The sequence below is a fragment of the Nicotiana tabacum genome, chromosome 23 (assembly GCF_000715075.1).
Source record: "Nicotiana tabacum cultivar K326 chromosome 23, ASM71507v2, whole genome shotgun sequence".
Classification (NCBI taxonomy): domain Eukaryota; kingdom Viridiplantae; phylum Streptophyta; class Magnoliopsida; order Solanales; family Solanaceae; genus Nicotiana; species Nicotiana tabacum.
Genome location: NC_134102.1, coordinates 18753808 through 18771685, shown reverse-complemented (window position 1 = coordinate 18771685; position 17878 = coordinate 18753808). Strand labels below are relative to the sequence as shown.

At 38.7% G+C, this 17878-nt stretch overlaps 4 non-coding genes across 4 annotated transcripts; all 4 read right to left on the bottom strand.

Annotated features, from left to right (window-relative positions):
* Positions 1 to 204: 204 nt before the first annotated feature.
* Positions 205 to 398, bottom strand: LOC142177674 (U2 spliceosomal RNA). The gene has a single exon (XR_012706244.1). It is a non-coding gene; the product is annotated as a U2 spliceosomal RNA (small nuclear RNA).
* Positions 399 to 1332: 934 nt separating this feature from the next.
* Positions 1333 to 1528, bottom strand: LOC142177658 (U2 spliceosomal RNA). The gene has a single exon (XR_012706231.1). It is a non-coding gene; the product is annotated as a U2 spliceosomal RNA (small nuclear RNA).
* A 313-nt stretch (positions 1529 to 1841) lies between these two features.
* On the bottom strand, positions 1842 to 2037 carry LOC142177664 (U2 spliceosomal RNA). Its single transcript, XR_012706237.1, has one exon. It is a non-coding gene; the product is annotated as a U2 spliceosomal RNA (small nuclear RNA).
* Positions 2038 to 3078: 1041 nt separating this feature from the next.
* Positions 3079 to 3272, bottom strand: LOC142177663 (U2 spliceosomal RNA). Its single transcript, XR_012706236.1, has one exon. It is a non-coding gene; the product is annotated as a U2 spliceosomal RNA (small nuclear RNA).
* Positions 3273 to 17878: the final 14606 nt, after the last annotated feature.

Below are 17878 nucleotides of genomic sequence, written 5' to 3'. Positions count from 1 at the left end.
ATCAGAGAGATCCATTTCATTCGTTCTTGATATTAAATTGTGTAATGATTCCTTTGATCACTTAAACATCAGAATGAAGACATGTTGCACATTTACAGCTCTAACAAAAAGCCACACAGCATGCGTCTTCGCTACAATTTGTACAAGTTTTACTTGATAATAACATATATGTGAACATTTGCCGCAAGGGCAGGTATATTCCAACAAAATAGCTTGGAACATGTCTGACAAACATAAAACATTTAGACTTGATTTGGTGGGATGCGCCAGGCCCAAGCAATAGTGCAAGCCCTTAAAAAATTGAGTTAATATCGTGTGAGCTAATGACTCACATATCAAATATTAAACTGATAAGAACAGATACTACACTTGATCTTAGCCAAAAGGCCTTCTTCTATAATGCCTCTCAACGCTCTGCTTTTCAGTTTCTATCAATGTGGATTGACATACCTTATTATACTATTACACTTCTTAGTTCCCAGAAAGGAACTCCTTTGATTTCTTTGTAGTGTAAACAATCCTTCTCTCTACTAAATAACTCACCCCAGAAAAGAAAAGGGGCTTGAAACCCTGTAAGTTAGCCAAGATTATTTTGCGGCTCGCAACATGTGCCTTATCAGATCACTTTATTTCATTTGATTACTCGTGGTTATTCCACAGCTCGAACGCGTGACCTACTGGCCACATAGCAACAACTTTAACAGTTACGCCAACTTTAACAGTAAGAGGGTGCTCATCCATATTCTTGCCGTCATTTCCCAGATTTTAATTCCATCCTTCTGAACTATATTTTCCCTGTTATGGTGTTTGAAGAACTGCAAAAAAGTATAAATTTGGCAATACAAAGACAGACGTCGTAAGTGTGTATCAGGAGTTAAAGACATTAAAATGTGATTTTTGCAAAACTTTCTTCCTTTTAATGCCGATGGTTTCCGGATAATAGATTTAGTTGAAATGTTCTAGTTGCATTTTGAAATTGAATTGTTAGTCACCTTGAAAGTTGAAAATTTACCAGAAATTCAAAGCTGAAAATCCATCTAATTGAGATGAGCAGGGTAGTTTTGTAATCTCATGTACTTAGATAATAAATCTATATAGCTGGTAACAAACAAAATAATAACATCTCTCCTCCTTCTCTCTCCAGAACCATCTCTGCAATTCATTTTAGGTCACGAATTCATCATAGCTGGCACACTGCATTTCAAGATATCTGTTTTGAAAGAAGACATGTCGTTAAGACCAAACAAGCAGACAAAATTAACACTTGATTTGGTAGATTTTGATAAATTGAACAGAAGTCCAACACAAACAAAAAATTCTACACTTGATTTGGTGGGGTGCGCCAAGCTCATGCAGTAGTGCAACACATAGGCGACGCTTGAGAACCCAAGTAGCAAGCTACCTTAATGAACTCTCCCCCTTAAAAAAGTGAGTTAATATCGTGTGAACCGATGACCCACATATCAGATATTAAACTGATAAGAACAGATACTACACTTGATCTTAGCCAAAAGGCCGAGAAAGGTATGCTTTAATTTGTGCATGGGCCTCTTCTTTTATAGTGCCTCTCAACTTTCTGTTTATCAGTGTCTATCGATGTGGTTGGGGGGAGGCCTCGGTTTTGCACGAGAGAGGATTTCCACAGCTTAAAGCATTTTGCTCCTGATATTTATTGTATAAAGATTCCTTTGCTCACTTACACATGAGAATGAAGAAATGGAATTGTCCCAACATCCACTATCATTTTCATCTTGGCAGCACATCTACAGCTCTGCTATGAGATGCTTTAATCATTGAGCTCGAGATTATTTGATTAGCTCATAACAGGATTTTTCCATGATATGGAGTGTGCCAGGCATTGGCCATAGTGCAACACCAAAACAACGCGCAAAGGCCCGGATAGCAAGTTACCCTGAAGGGCCTTCCCCCTTAAAAAATTGAATTAATATCGTATGATCCAATGGCCCACATATCAGATATTAAACTGATAAGTACAGATACTACACTTGATCTTAGCCAAAAGGCCGAGAAAGGTATGTTTTACTTGACACATGGGCCTATTCTTTTATAATGCCTCTCAAGTCTCAACTCTCTGTTTTCCAATTTATGTCGATATGCCTTACTATACTACTCCTACTATGACTCTTATTAGTTCCAAGAAAGGAACTCCTTTGATTTCTTTGTAGTGTAAACCATCCTATCTCTTTCCTAAATAACTTACCCCATAAAAGAAAAAGGCAAAAATACAAAATTAGTCGGTCAGCCGAATTTAATTGTATTTTGCTAACCAAAAAGTGTATATTATATATATATATATACCAAAAAAAAAAAATTGTCGCCTATTATTTTTGGGAGCGGCTAAAAATATACATTTCTCAAAAAAATGGGGGTTGATACCGTGTAACTATGAGTTAGTCAAGAATATTTTGCGGCTCAGAGCATGGGGTCTTATCGAAGCATTTTACTTCATTTGATTAATCGTGCTTATTCCACAACATTACATAATAACAGGAAGAGGGTGCTCATCCATATATTTGCCGTCTTTCCCTAGATTTCAATTTCATAATCATAATTCCATCCTTCCAAAGAAATATAAACCTTTGGAATTTCATAAACTCCCGATTTACATGTTCGAACTTCTCAAGTACGCAAAGAGAAGAGAAAAAGGTGTCAAAGGTAAGAACACTAATGACGGTATATATAAAGTTCAGAGATTTATTTAACATGACGAGCTTAACAAACTATTAGGCCAAGTAATCAAATTAAAACGAAGGTTGATAGAACAAAGTTTTTATTGTATTTACAAAAGATGATTAAAAGAAATACTAGAATGTCAACCTAACATAACTTTTGAATCCCCTTAACTTTTAGTAGCTCTGCCCCTGCTATAGTATACAAAGCTACCTACAAACATAACCTTCAAGGGTGAGTTTAATTCTTATATGTGTTAACACATGTCAAATTAAGATATTTTGTGCTGCTTTAATTATTACATAAAAGTAAATTATTTTTAAATATAAAAAAAATATTTTTTAAAATAGACTAAAAAGAAAATAAATTAATATACATTGACAATATAGATTTCCCATCCAAATTGGCAATAGTGCAAGACCAGGGCGACACGCAAAGGCCTAGGTAGCAAGCTACCTTGATGAGCCTTCCCCTTAAAAAATTGAGTTAATATCGTGTGAGCCGATGGCTCACATATCAGATATTAAACTGATAAGAACAGATACTACACTTGATCTTAGCCAAAAGGCCGAGAAAGGTATGCTTTACTTACCGCTTGAGTCTCTTATTCTATAATGCCTCTCAACTCTCTGTTTTTCATTTTCTATCGATGTGGGATTGACAAACCATATTATATTATTCTTCTTAGTTCCCAGAAAGGAACTCCTTTGCTTTCTTTAAAGGATATCAAAGGGCAAAGTGCAGCTTGTTGAAAAGTGGACCAGCCTCGTAGATTCATATCAGAAGCATGATTTCTGAAAATGAACCACTGTAAACTCTTTTATCTTAAGTACTACTGTGTCATTTATGAAGATGATGCAATTCCTATGTTTTTAGTATATTTCCAGTTTGTTGTTAGTATATTTTTCAGTCTTAATCAATCCGGGAATTAGACATCGATATCAACTAGGATCACAGATAATAAATTTACAAGGATTGTCCATACTATGATTTGATATCACATATACCAACTAATTATCTCTAGTTTTTCATTAATAGACCCATAAGCGCAACTCGAACGGAAAACATTAATACTTTCACCGTCCCAATTTATGTGGTTTCAAGAGTCAAACTTTTAAATTTTGACTGTAAATTCAAACATAAAATCTTTAAATTTTGAAATAAAATTTATATATTTGGAAACCACGAAATACTATAAGTCATAATAATTAACAATTCAAAATATCAAAAAACATATGAAATAGTCACGGTCAAAGGAAAACTCCTTTGACTCTTGAAATCCGCACTCCGCCACATAAATAGGGACGGAGAATATAACGACCCGACCGGTCGTTTTGAGTGTTGTAACCTCGTTCCCCCCATTTACTGCTTAATTATTGCTATGTGACTTACCGGGATAACTGGTTCGGATCCGGGGATATTTCTGAAGGAGTTGAGACACTTAGTCTCAAGGTTGAAAGCTTAAGTTGTAAAAGTTGACCGGATATTAACTTATGTGTAAATGACTCTGGAATGGAGTTTTGATGGTTCTGATAGCTCCGTTGGGTGATTTCGGACTTAGGAGTGTGTTCGGATAGTGATTTGGAGGTCCGTAGTTGATTTAGGCTTGAAATGGCGAAAGTTGGAAATTTGAAGTTTTGGAAGTTGAGAAGTTTGACCAAGAGTTGACTTTATGGTTACCGAACTCAAATTTTGGTTTCGGAAGTTGTAGTAGGTCCGTGGTGTAAATTATGACTTGTGTGTAAAATTTGGAGTCAATCGAACTTGATTTGATAGGTTTCGGCATTGATTGTAGAATTTGGAATTTTTTAGTTTTCATTAGACGTGAATTACGATGTGATTCGTGTTTTTGATGTTGTTTGATGTGATTTGAGGCCTCGGCTAAGTTCGTATCGTGTTTTAGGACTTGTTAGTATGTTTTTGTTGAGGTTCCGGGGGCCTCAGGTGGAGTTCAGATGGTAAACGGATCAAGTTTGGAATTAAAAGACTGCTGAAGTGCACCGGGTCTGGTGCGATCGCACTTGCGAAGTTTTGATCGCATGTGCGAGCTCGCAGAAGCGAACAGGGAAGCGCAGAAGCGACCTGGAAAGGGGTGTGCAGTAGTCGAAGGTACGAGGGTATTTCCGCACCTGCGTGCAAATGCGGCGTATGGGCGCAGAAGCGGAGCTTAGTCACATATTGTATCATTGATTTGGGCTGCTTAGCATGAGTGTTGTGAGCCCGAGAGATTGGAGAGATTGATGACTGAGTGAGGCCGAGGGCATGTTTGTGAGTAACATTTATGGGATCGGGCTGTACACCGCAGCAAACTTTATTGATGCATGTCAGGATTTGTCTTATTATAGCGCTTGGGCTGGATCTGCCCCTCTGGAGTCTGCATACCCACAGTAAGAGCAGTTGCTATTGATTCATTTGTATTGGGCTAGATCTGCCCTGGATTTATTTGCATTTGGGTTGGATCTGCCATAGACTTATTTGTATTTGGGCTGGATATGCCCCGTACAGTGCTGAGTGATTGAGTGTGATAAGTGAGAATTGAGACAGTCAGGTTGAGTACTCCGAGAGTGTGAGTACGCGAGGCTTTTGTTGTGTTGCATCACATACGATATGCATATTGGCATGTATATATAGAGATGTCATATTCCTCATATCATTCATACTTGGCATATTTTATCTGTTCTGAGTTAAATTGTTAAACCGGGAAGCATGCCTAAATTCTTGTACTGTTACCTGCAGATTATGAATTTCTGAGATATTACTGTCATATTTTTCATAAATTTTCGTGTTGTTAATTCCGGATGTGGACTGTAATGTTCGAGCGTGTCACTACTTCTTTTTTTTTAAGTAACTATACCACTCGGCAGCACTTGCCTAGTGGCTAATATATAAATAAAATCCCAAAATAGGTCCAAAGCTTACAAGATGTCCAAACCAAAATAAAAGTTGCATGAAGCTACTAGTTATTAAAAAGATAAGAAAAAATAAAATCTAATGAACTAGCTATTACACCATGATAAGTTGAATGTTTCCTTCTCCTATTAGTGTATATGAATCCAATTGTCATTGGCAAATACCAAGCAACACCTATCAAGCTCTCACCAGGCGCCAGGATATACTGTCCATAGACTAAAATGAATTCCAAACATCTCCACTACAGAGTTGGAGCCAGCATAGTCTTCCAAGTGTAGCTACTATTTGATCTCCATATGCAGTGGACTGATTTTGTCCAAGTATTAATCCTGTGCTCACTCATCAAAATTAATGAGTAGAAAAGGAGCCTGGCTTTAGGCATGCTTTACAAGGCAAAAGCCAGGCGTGAGCTGGCTTTAGGCAGGCTTTGCAAGGCAAAAGTCAGGCTTGAGCTGGCTTTAGGCAAGCTTTGCAAGGCAAAAGCCAGGCATGAGCTGGTTTTAGCCAGGCTTTGCAAGGCAAAAGCCAGGCATGAGCTGGCTTTAGGCCGGCTTTGCAAGGCAAAAGCCAGGAATGAGCTGGCTTTAAGCAGGCTTTGCAAGGCAAAGGCCAGGCATTGAGATTGTGCATTTTTGTGATCTTGTAAGCTCAGATCCTTCCCTACTAGATCCTTTAATGTAGACGTCATTCTAAACATTGCTAAACCATCCTCAGATTGAGCATGAAAGCATGTTAATACTACTGAGAAATGATTCAGCAATCTCCAAAAATACCATATGATGGGTTCAGCATTTTCCTTAGCATTTGGACACATTAGAAGTAGGATAAATTGTACCATCCCACACCTGCTTATCGCATTTTTTCTGTACACTATCAAAGCACCCCTAGAATGAGCATGGGACCATGCTAATACCATTGGAAAGTACCTTAATAGCATACTCAATAAGACAAAGAAACATACAGGTTTGTGCAGAGTCCAATCCTGTGAAGCCATCAGTCTGGGGTTCTTCTCTTTGCTATCCTAACCCTAAGGTTAGGTGATTGAGATTTGTCTAGATTGATCAACCTCCTCCCTGCACTAGGCAGTTCAGAGAATGAATGAAACTCAGATGTACCTACAAAAGAGAACACAATGTTAGCTATAAAATCTGCCACTGAGTTGCCTTCTCTGAACACATGTTGAAAGATCATATTGAAGTTGTCCTTCATCTCTATGATTTCCTTCACATCTTGTGCAATTACCCAAGGAGGATCCCATTCCCCTTCTATCGCCTTCTTCATCACCAATGAATCAGTCTTCAATATGAGAGGGTGAAGATCATGCTCCACATAGTATTCCAACCCTTGACGAATAGCCTTAGCTTCAGCTACCACATTAGTTGTCACTCCTAGGTCTACTGCCCTAGCATACACCACATCACCTTCATCATCCAAAAGCCTAGGGAGCTAGGTCCAGGATTGCCCTTTGAAGCTCCATCAGTATTACATTTGTACCAATCATGAAAAGGAAGCTGACATGTTGCTCTTGTATTGATCAATATAGGTTTATATCCTTCAAAGTATTGAATCAAGTCTGGCCATAACAATGGAATATTAGGGATCCAAGCATACCTCACCCTTGCCAGTTGATGCAATGTCCTATTTATCTCATGAATCACCCTATTTGTGGACACTGAACCACCTTATTTGTGTCACTACTTTCAGTCCAAAGGTTATATTTTTTATTTATTGAGTTGGTTGTACTCACACTGCACCCTACACTTCATGTGCAGATCTAGGTATTTCCGGTCACAGCGGTTGCTGATTCACAAAGTTCAGTCATTCAGAGATTATCGAGGTAGTTGTGCTGGCGTCCGCAGACCTTGACTCTCCTCCCCCATCCCTCAGTTTACTTATTCAGTTTTTGTATTTCTTAGACAGTGTATCAGGCTTAGTATTATGTAGATGCTCATGTACTCAGTGACACCCTGGTTTTGAGAAACTTCTATATTGAGTTATGATATTTTATCCCATTTTATGACATTTTCACTTATTTAAATCTGTTTTAGTATACTTTAAATTTGGAAGTGTTGGTAATGTTTGAGTTGTCGGCTTGCCTAGTACCATAATATGCGCCATCATGACAGGTTGAGTTTTGGGTCGTGACAAGTTGGTATCAGAGCCTAGGTTACATAGGTCTCACGAGTCATGAGCAGGTTTAGTAGAGTCTTGTAGATCGGTATAGAGACGTCTGTACTTATCTTCGAGAGGTTGCCGAACGCTTAGGAAAACATCACATTCTTATATTCTTGTCGTGCGAATTTGTTGATTCTGGGAACTAAACTTCTGTTATTCTATTTTTTCACAAATGGTAAGGATACGTGCTATCGGACCAGACAGACAGCCACCAGTACCACCGGCTAGGGCCACGAGAGGTCGGGGCCGTAGTAGGGGTCGCGATAGGGGCCGAGGTACAGCTCGTGCAGCAGCTAGAGCAGCGCCTGCAGATCCTCCTGTTGCTCCAGCTCAGGAGCAGGTTCCATATGTGATTGAGCCAGTGAGGCCAGCTCAGGCACCAGTTGTGCCCATTGTGATTCTAGGCCTTCAAGAGGCTTTGGCTCAGATATTGACTGTCTGCATTAGCCTTGCTTCGGAAGTTTCTGTTCAAACCGCGCCAGCCACTTCTCAGGCCAAGAGAGGTACTCAGACTCCTGTCGCCCGTACTCCAGAGCAGGTGATGCAAGGACTTCAGACACCGGGGTACTACCAGCCCAGGTGGGTCTCGTTATGAGTGATGATGAGCAAAAGATACTAGAGTGATTTGGGAGACTCCAGCCTCTATCATTCAGTGGGGTTGAGTCAGAGGACTCCCAGGACTTCTTGGATAGGTGCCAGTGGATTCTTCATAAGACGGGTATTCTAGAGACCAGTGGGGTCTCATTTACTACTTTTCAATTTACTGGGGTTGTCTTCAGATGGTGGGAGGCCTATAAGAGGCTTAGGCCAGTTGGTGCAGCATCACTTTCATGGCACGAGTTCTCCGTTCTCTTCTTGGAGAAGTTTGTACCATAGACCCGTAGGGAGGAGCTGCGTAGGTAGTTCGAGCAGCTGCGTTAGGAGGGCATGTCTGTGACCTAGTATGAGATAAGATTTTCAGAGTTGGCTTATCACGCAGTCTGGTTGGTTCCCACCGAAAGGGAGAGGATTAGGAGGTTCATTGATGGCCTCAACTATCAGTTGAGTTTTGTTATGAATCGGGAGAGTGTATTGTCACGACTCAAACCGATGGGCCGCGACAAGCACCCGGTACCTTACTCAAACGAGTACCAACGTAACGTATCTTTCTTACTACATCATCATATACACGTGACATACAGGCCTAATAGGCCAACATGATCATTTATAAACTCAAAACATAGGCCGACAAGGCCGTACAATCTTTCACGTACACGACATATGTCTACAAGCCTCTAAGAGTACATAAATGTTATAAAGGTAGGGACATGGGACCGCCATACTAATCAGTACATGCCCTAATCATACCGACCACATAAGCAACTCCGGAGCAAATGGAGCGCACCAACACCTTCCGCTGAGCTGATAGCCTACTTGGAGGACTCTCGACCTGTCTATCAGGACCTGCATGCATGAAACGTAGCGTCCCCAGGCGAAAAGGACGTCAGTACGAATAATGTACCGAGTATGTAAGGCACATAAATAAGTACATAACAGACCTGGAAGAAATATAGAGTAAATGGCTCAACCTGTAAGTCTGGATAACTCTGTAAATCATGAAATACTCATAATGTCATGCATATGTGCATGAATGTCATGTCGTGCATTAGGTACATATTTCATAACATTATCAGACCTCTAAGGGCATCCCATCATATCATCTCGGCCACTGTGGGCAAAATCATCAACGTATACCAGCTGATCAGATGGTGGTGTGTATATAACGCCATAACCTTTTCCCATATCCCATATACATATAATATACGTGTATGTAACGCCATCTGGTCATGGGTCAATATACATGTATAAATGCATGAAATGCATAAGAAATACGTTAATAAGATTTTCTCGGAATGTCATAAAAATAATATGTCTGTCGGATAAATTTTATCAAATACGTATTTTTCTGAGACCCATGAACAGAATATATAATAATAATTCACATGGAGAATCAAGAATATAGACACCCCTAATATTTCTATGAATAAAGTCGTTTATGGAAACTGTGCATTTGCTCGTTTCTGTTAGTATCATTTGGGTCATGCCAAAAAGAAAGAAGGGATAGCCTTAACATACCTGGAGTAGGAAAATATCCGTATGATATTCTTGAAAAAGATTATACTGTGCTTTCTTAGAATTGCATCTTTCACATAATCGGATCTTTTATGAATTTTCTGAAGCAATTTCACGTTTCCATCTCTTGCGTTCTTGGTCACTACTAGATTTGCCTTGATTACAAGATATCATATTTTAGCTTGGAAGAATCATTAATCCTTGGAGTGCTTTTTGATGCATAACTCACGCATCTAATTCTCAAGACTGGAAAATATATTTATTCCCAATAGTTGGTCCAGCAAAATGAGTCCAATATTCAAGTTTGGTCATTTTATGCCACCACCTACTTAATCACTTGATTAAAGGGCAATTTGCTGCCAAGATTTTGACATCCCCGTGGAAGTGTTGTCCCCCTAATATTTATCCAAATCTTTCTTAGATAATTGCAAATTTCACGCTTTATTGCATTATGAAGTCTGAAACGAATTCTTTAAGTTCAATCTGTCACTTTGCCAAGCATTTCCCTGTTTCATCTAATGATGTAGAGAGATTATATCTTTATCAAAATGAGTGGGCCCCACTTTTTGGATTACTTGGCCAAACAATTCTCAGATCTTTCCACCTAGCTTTAAAGACTTACTTAGTCATTATTTAATCCTTACTTACTGCCACTTTTTTGCCTCTTAGGCTTATCCAATCCAAGATCCTAATTAAGTATTCACTAATTATTAATATCCCACTAAAATCAATAATTACCCGATTATCCATATAATTAAGAATTATTTCAAATTACATAAAATACTACTCATTTTTAATACACTTTATATACCTTACTATCATAGCTACATGGTACCTTGTATGGTACTAGTCCATAAATATCGGGTATTATCGCTCGGCCCGTATTTTATCCCAAATCGACAACCTTTAATGAAACTCATTTTCTTCTATTTGCTTACCTTCTCTCCTTCACGAATTTACTCACCATGTGTTTGAAATAGCATAATGCTTATAACCTCAAGAAAATCTAATCCTCGAACTTACATCGATTAACTTACGACGAAACTTTAACACACGAAAATGCGGGATGTAATATATCATTGCCGAGCTTCCATCAATTTACTTATGGCGTACTTTCACGTACGAAAACATAGGGTGTAACATCATTCCCCCCTTTGGAACATTCGTCCTCGAATGTTGACTGATGCACTTAACATTCTCATAACCTATAGCTCTTGCAAATACTTTAATACTCTCTTCGATATCTAGGCAACTGTTCTATGAATAAATCCAAAGGTCAGTGCATTCACCCCCTTTAGGTCTCCTTCCCCCACCATGTCTTGTGACCGGAATACTTCCAATCTCGTAATTATTGCTACCTTCTATCATGCAGCCTGTACGATACTGACCTTGTAAGTGCGCCTATGCGACACCTCTCTCCTTTTTCCTCCAGCTATTAGCCAATCTCCGGGCCTCACTTTCTACACATATACAGAGCTTGATAAAATGTCTCTCTGGCATCTATAGGTATATTGAAGTTCTTCGCTCGATACTTTGTTGAACTTATGAATATTGCTATACCTTATTTCATAGATCCGTTTATCCATCCGTATGACTTTATTTCATCTCGATTTATCGTTACTGAGGTCTACTACCGAACTCCAGGTTACTTTCGTTACTTATCCCATATGTATAAATCTAAGTCCTTTAATGCTTTCTCATCACTTGTTCATCTTAAGAATGACGGCCTAATCTCACCTCATACTTTTGTCCATCCACTGTTGATTCACCTTAATGTTGATCTATCATCTACCACTGATAACTTGATCTCTTATGTAACACTGCCGCTAGGGGTGATACTAACCGTATTTTATAGCATCCCAATATGACTCACCTTACGTGGGTATTTTAATCCCGTACAATTCATGAAATCCTCTTTTAAGTCATTACTCTATCGAGGGCCCAAACGTCATCCTTTATCTATCATAATCACACCCTCATTCCACTCTAGATGCTATTAGTCTTAAAATCCTTTGAGTCCATTCAGGCTATGCTGAACTTTCTATAACTTAGAGAAACTATTAGCTCTCTTGTTTCCATGGGCTTAATCTCGAGGACTTATCCATTCTCGTTACCTTCTTACTCCCCCTTTCTCATCCTTGCTCCTGTCATATAACTTCGTTGTTTTACTATACTTTAGCTTGCGACCTATACATATCTATTTATACTATTCTCAACCTTCCTTCAACTTACTTGCACCATAGATTTCGTTGTGTTATTCTGGAACATCAAGCGAGACATCACATTATCTCTAACTCTTCTTTGCTCTCTTTACTAGATGTTTCGGTACTTAGAAGCCATAGACTGGAAGATATGCCACTGAAGATGCCGCTATCATTCCTGGATATTGAATCCCGGCACTTCTAACCTTCTATACGAAGTAAGGACTATTCACAACCTTCTATATTTGAGTATCTCTTACGTTGTCCACCTTTACCTTACTTATCTTAAAGTCTCACATCATATCTTCTATCTCTTTCATGACCTCCCTTCCTTATAGGTATAATTCATATCCACAACTTGAAACTCTCTTATAATACTTGCACCTCTGGTGCATACACAATCTCATACTGGTACTCTTCTAACTGGCTCTATCGTAGAGTCGTTATGGAATATGGTAGTTTTGTTGTACTATCTCTCTTGTGCCTCTTATATTAAGGATGATCCTACAATGTTCTCAATCACGTTTTCTATAATTGTCTGGGTCCAATAATCAGACTCCTGATTTACTTGTTTGATATAAGTCTTCAGTTTCCTCTTCCTTCTGATCAGCCTTTATGTAGGCTTAAGCTATCTTCCAATATATCACTCATGGCATTTAGTTATTACTTTTAGCCTTTCATGGACGCTATGGAAAACCACGATACAATCTTCTAATGATTCAATCCTTTGTCTATGATCTGGACCCAATTCCTTCTTTTAACTTATACCGGAGTCTTCTACGGCTGATCATTAATCGAATAATTCCTTTTGTTCCATCTCAGTTTCCTTCAAAACGTAAGCAATTGCTTTTCCTGGTCTTTGCCTTTTGTTGCGTGCATACTTAGCTTATCTAAGTTCTCACATATGCTGAGATTTTTGTGCAACTCATATGGTCTCGAATATTAATTTTGGTTTTTACTCCACGCTCATTGGCCATGGTAGGTGCCACTTTCTTATGGAGTGCATACAATGTTGTTGTGAGACTGTTGTTATAAGACCATTCCCTCCTTAGGGCACTGAGATTAGGTTGAAGCCTTCTTCCTTACTTTCTCAGCTAGTCTTTCATTGTAGTATTTAGGGAAGACCTTCTGACTCTTGTAAAGCTACGAGCTTATTACATCGTATACTTGACGGAATTTTTGATGTTCTTCCTTGCCTATAATTATCCGTAGTTACTTATTTCCATGCCCTTGTGCTTGTAGGGTTGCTCCTGAACTGAAGTTTTGACTGTCTTCCCAGTGAGACTATCTTTTATTTCCATAACACTCATATGGTACCTTTAACTACCCCAACTCCTATCTAAATATTTCTCAATGATCACGATGTCATAACTGCAAGGCTGAATTCACTATATTGGTTTTTACTATGTTTATCTTACACGATCTGCTGACTCATTTGTAACCTCCTGTTTAGCCATAACTAGGTTCTTCATGATCAATTACTAACTACTTGTTGGCCCATTCTCATCTCAATATTCCGCGTAATCTTTCTTGGGTTATTTCCTTTGCCTTAACTTACGTCTCGTACTAGCTCCTTATTTATTAATAACAGCTCGGGCAGGAACCCTTACTTCCTCTCCTTGACGTCGTGCTTGCACAATATTCTAGAATCATAGCATATCTGTAGGATTTGGATAAGTTCCATCTCATTCCTCTTTTATTTTTATCGCATTCTTCCTTTACCATTCCATAGTCACTAGAACCACTTAATTCCGATTTAATTCCATATCACTCCATATTTCCCCCTTTAGGGGAGTACTAAGAACTGAAGCCACGAGGATCTACCTATAGATGTTTTACCTCTTCATCTTTGGCGTCGTTTCACAACATCAATGACCCTTACTCGCCTTGCGGCAATCCTCTGTACCAAGGATAACAAATTTCCTTACTCGCAATGGTGACACTTAGTGCAACTGGCACATACAATCCCTTAAGCTTAACTTTGCTCATATTGCTTGCTTTAGGAAAACGTCTTCCTGAATGACCATTCTCTAAATTTTTCATGAATCTTCTTCTGTTGTCCACTCTATTATCGCCGGAACGAAATCTAAAATTCTCATGATACTGACTATTATCCAATCACTCAGTCCCTAATTCATGTTTAGTTTATCTTGTTCACCAGCCCATACTGATTTCTATTGTTCTGGGGTCTAACTTTTCCTCCCGGTAGTCGTGTTGGAGTCACGAACTTATTTCTTGAAATAAGGATATGACTTTATGGCCTATATTCTTTTGTTGTCTCAAGGCCTGTCACCTCTCGTCTTTTCCTTCAATTGACTATAGACTCTGTAATACTATCATCTTTTTGATCCACCGTTGTCATCCATGTATCATATCTTACTCATAATGCTTCGTCAACTCTTTTCTTATTTTCCGCTAATATTTATGTCTATCACTTTATTCTGAAAACTCGAACAAGATATTCTTTTGCTTTTATCCCCTCTTGCTCCATCCACTGGCTCCTCGAATTGCCTAACGTTCTCTTTCTACTAGGGATGGGAGCCACACTAAGGTAGTAGTTATCCCTTTCAGGCTTCCCGTGCTTATCTTTGTAGTACTCATATCTAGCTGTACTATTTTAGGGTGCACCATCAAGGTGTCTCACGAGGAGATCCATCACCACGTTTGCACTATCCATCGGAAATGTCAACCAACTCTACCAATCTATCCACTATTTTGGGTTACTATATCCCTAGTCGGATCCTCATAACTCGTCCTTCTCTTAAACTATGTCTTTTAGCTCCCATAAGGCATAACTGAGATCGGTGTGGCCGATTGTACATACATTGTCATTGTTGAAGGTAACTCAAAATGCTTATATCTCTCTTCCTGAATGGTAAATAATGATAATCTTTATTAACTAGGTACCTCGTACCCTTCTTCATCTTGCTTCTTTTACTTGTTGAAACTTGTATTTATCTTCTGAATCTCTCATTGTATTTCACCATAAAGATGGATAAATATTATTGCCTTAAGGTTCCTTATCAAAAGGCTTATACGTCTTAGTATACACATGATCTGCTGAATACCTAATATTTATCCATCATATGCATGATGCAAAAATTGAGTTCCTCTAACTCAACTCTTCCATAGCTATATCTCTTACCAACCGTCTTTCTGGATGTGGGCATCATTGTACTACGAATAAGATAGAGTTTAGGAAATTGAGTTTTTACAACTGCGCTCTACCACACGATCTAGAGTAAGAAGAAAGAGTGACAGTCCTAAATGCCTTGTAGCCTCCTACTTATAAGTGTGGTGCACGACACACCCATAAACAAGACTCTACTAGACACGGCTTATAGACTCCCTACGACAAAACTTCTCTGATACCACTTTTGTCACGACTCAAACCGATGGGCCACGACGAGCACCCGGTACCTTACTCAAATGAGTACCAACGTAATGTATCTTTCTTACTACATCATCATATACACGTGACATACGGGCCTAATAGGCCAACATGATCATTTATAAACTCAAAACACAGGCCGACAAGGCCGTACAATCTTTCACGTACACGACATATGTCTACAAGCCTCTAAGAGTACATAAATGTTATAAAGGTAGGGACAGGGGCCCGCCATACTAATCAGTACATGTCCTAATCATACCGACCACATAAGCAACTCCGGAGCAAATGGAGCGCACCAACACCTTCCGCTGAGCTGATAGCCTACTTGGAGGACTCTCGACCTGTCTATCAGGACCTGCAGGCATGAAACGTAGTGTCCCCAGGCAAAAGGGATGTCAGTACGAATAATGTACCGAGTATGTAAGGCACATAAATAAGTACATAACAGACCTGGAAGAAATATAGAGTAAATGGCTCAACCTGTAAGTCTGGATAACTCTGTAAATCATGAAATACTCATAGTGTCATGCATATGTGTATGAATGTCATGCCGTGCATTAGGTACATATTTCATAACATCATCAGACCTCTGAGGGCATCCCATCATATCATCTCGGCCACTGTGGGCAAAATCATCAACGTATACCAGCTGATCAGATGGTGGTGCGTATATAACGCCATAACCTTTTCTCATATCCCATATACATATAATATACGCGTATATAACGCCATCTGGTCATGGGTCAATGTACATGTATAAATGCATGAAATGCATAAGAAATACGTTAATAAGATTTTCTCAGAATGTCATAAAAATAATATGTCTGTCGGATAAATTTTATCAAATACGTATTTTTCTGAGACCCATGAACAGAAGATATAATAATAATTCACATGGGAAATCAAGAATATAGACACCCCTAATATTTCTATGAATAGAGTCGTTTATGGAAACTGTGTGTTTGCTCGTTTCTTTCAGTATCATTTGGGTCATGCCAAAAAGAAAGAAGGGATAACCTTAACATACCTGGAGTAGGAAAAAATCCGTATGATATTCTTGGAAAAGATTATACCGTGCTTCCTTAGAATTGCATCTTTCGCATAATCGAATCTTTTATGAATTTTGCGAAGCAATTTCATGTTTCTATCTCTTGCGTTCTTGGTCACTACTGGATTTGGTCTTGATTACAAGATATCATATTTTGGCTTGTAAGAATCATTAATCCTTGGAGTACTTTTTGATGCATAACTCACGCATCTAATTCTCAAGATTGGAAAATATATTTATTCCCAATAGTTGGTCCAGCAAAATGAGTCCAATATTCAAGTTTGGTCATTTTATGCCACCACCTACTTAATCACTTGATTAAAGGGCAATTTGCTGCCAAGATTTTGACATCCACGTGGAAGTGTTGTCCCCCTAATATTTATCCAAATCTTTCTTAAATAATTGCAAATTTCATGCTTTATTGCATTATGAAGTCTCAAACGAATTCTTTAAGTTCAATATGTCACTTTGCCAAGCATTTCCATGTTTCATCTAATGATTTAGAGAGATTATATCTTTATCAAAATGAGTGGGCCCCACTTTTTGGATTACTTGGCCAAACAATTCTCAAATCTTTCCACCTAGCTTTAAAGACTTGCTTAGTCATTATTTAATCCTTACTTGCTGCCACGTTTTTGCCTCTTAGCCTTATCCAATCCAAGATCCTAATTAAATATTCACTAATTATTAATATCCCACTAAAATCAATAATTACCCGATTATCCATATAATTAAGAATTATCTCAAATTACATAAAATACTACTCACTTTTAATAAACTTTATACACCTTACTATCATAGTCATATGGTACCTTGTATGGTACTAGTTCATAAATATCGGGTATTATCGCTCGGCTCGTATTTTATCCCAAATCGACAACCTTTAATGATACTCATTTTCTTCTATTTGCTTACCTTCTCTCCTTCACGAATTTACTCACCATGTGTTTGAAATAGCATAATGCTTATAATCTCAAGAAAATCTAATTCCTGAACTTACGTCGATTAACTTACGATGAAACTTTAACACACGAAAATGCGGGATGCAATATCTCATTTTCGAGCTTCCATCAATTTACTTATGGCGTACTTTCACGTACGAAAATATGGGGTGTAACATGTATCAGGTGCTACGTTCGACGAGGTGGTTGATATTACGCGGCGGCTAGAGATGGTCCGCAGTTAGGAGCTTGAGGAGAGGGAGGCTAAGAGGTCTCATAGTTCGGGTGGTTTCAACGGTGTTCCTTCTGGGGGTCAGTTCCACCACAACAGGGGTCATCCTTATAGACCCGCTCAAATGGCTCATCTAGTTCATCATGGCACATCAGCTAGCCATGGATCATACAG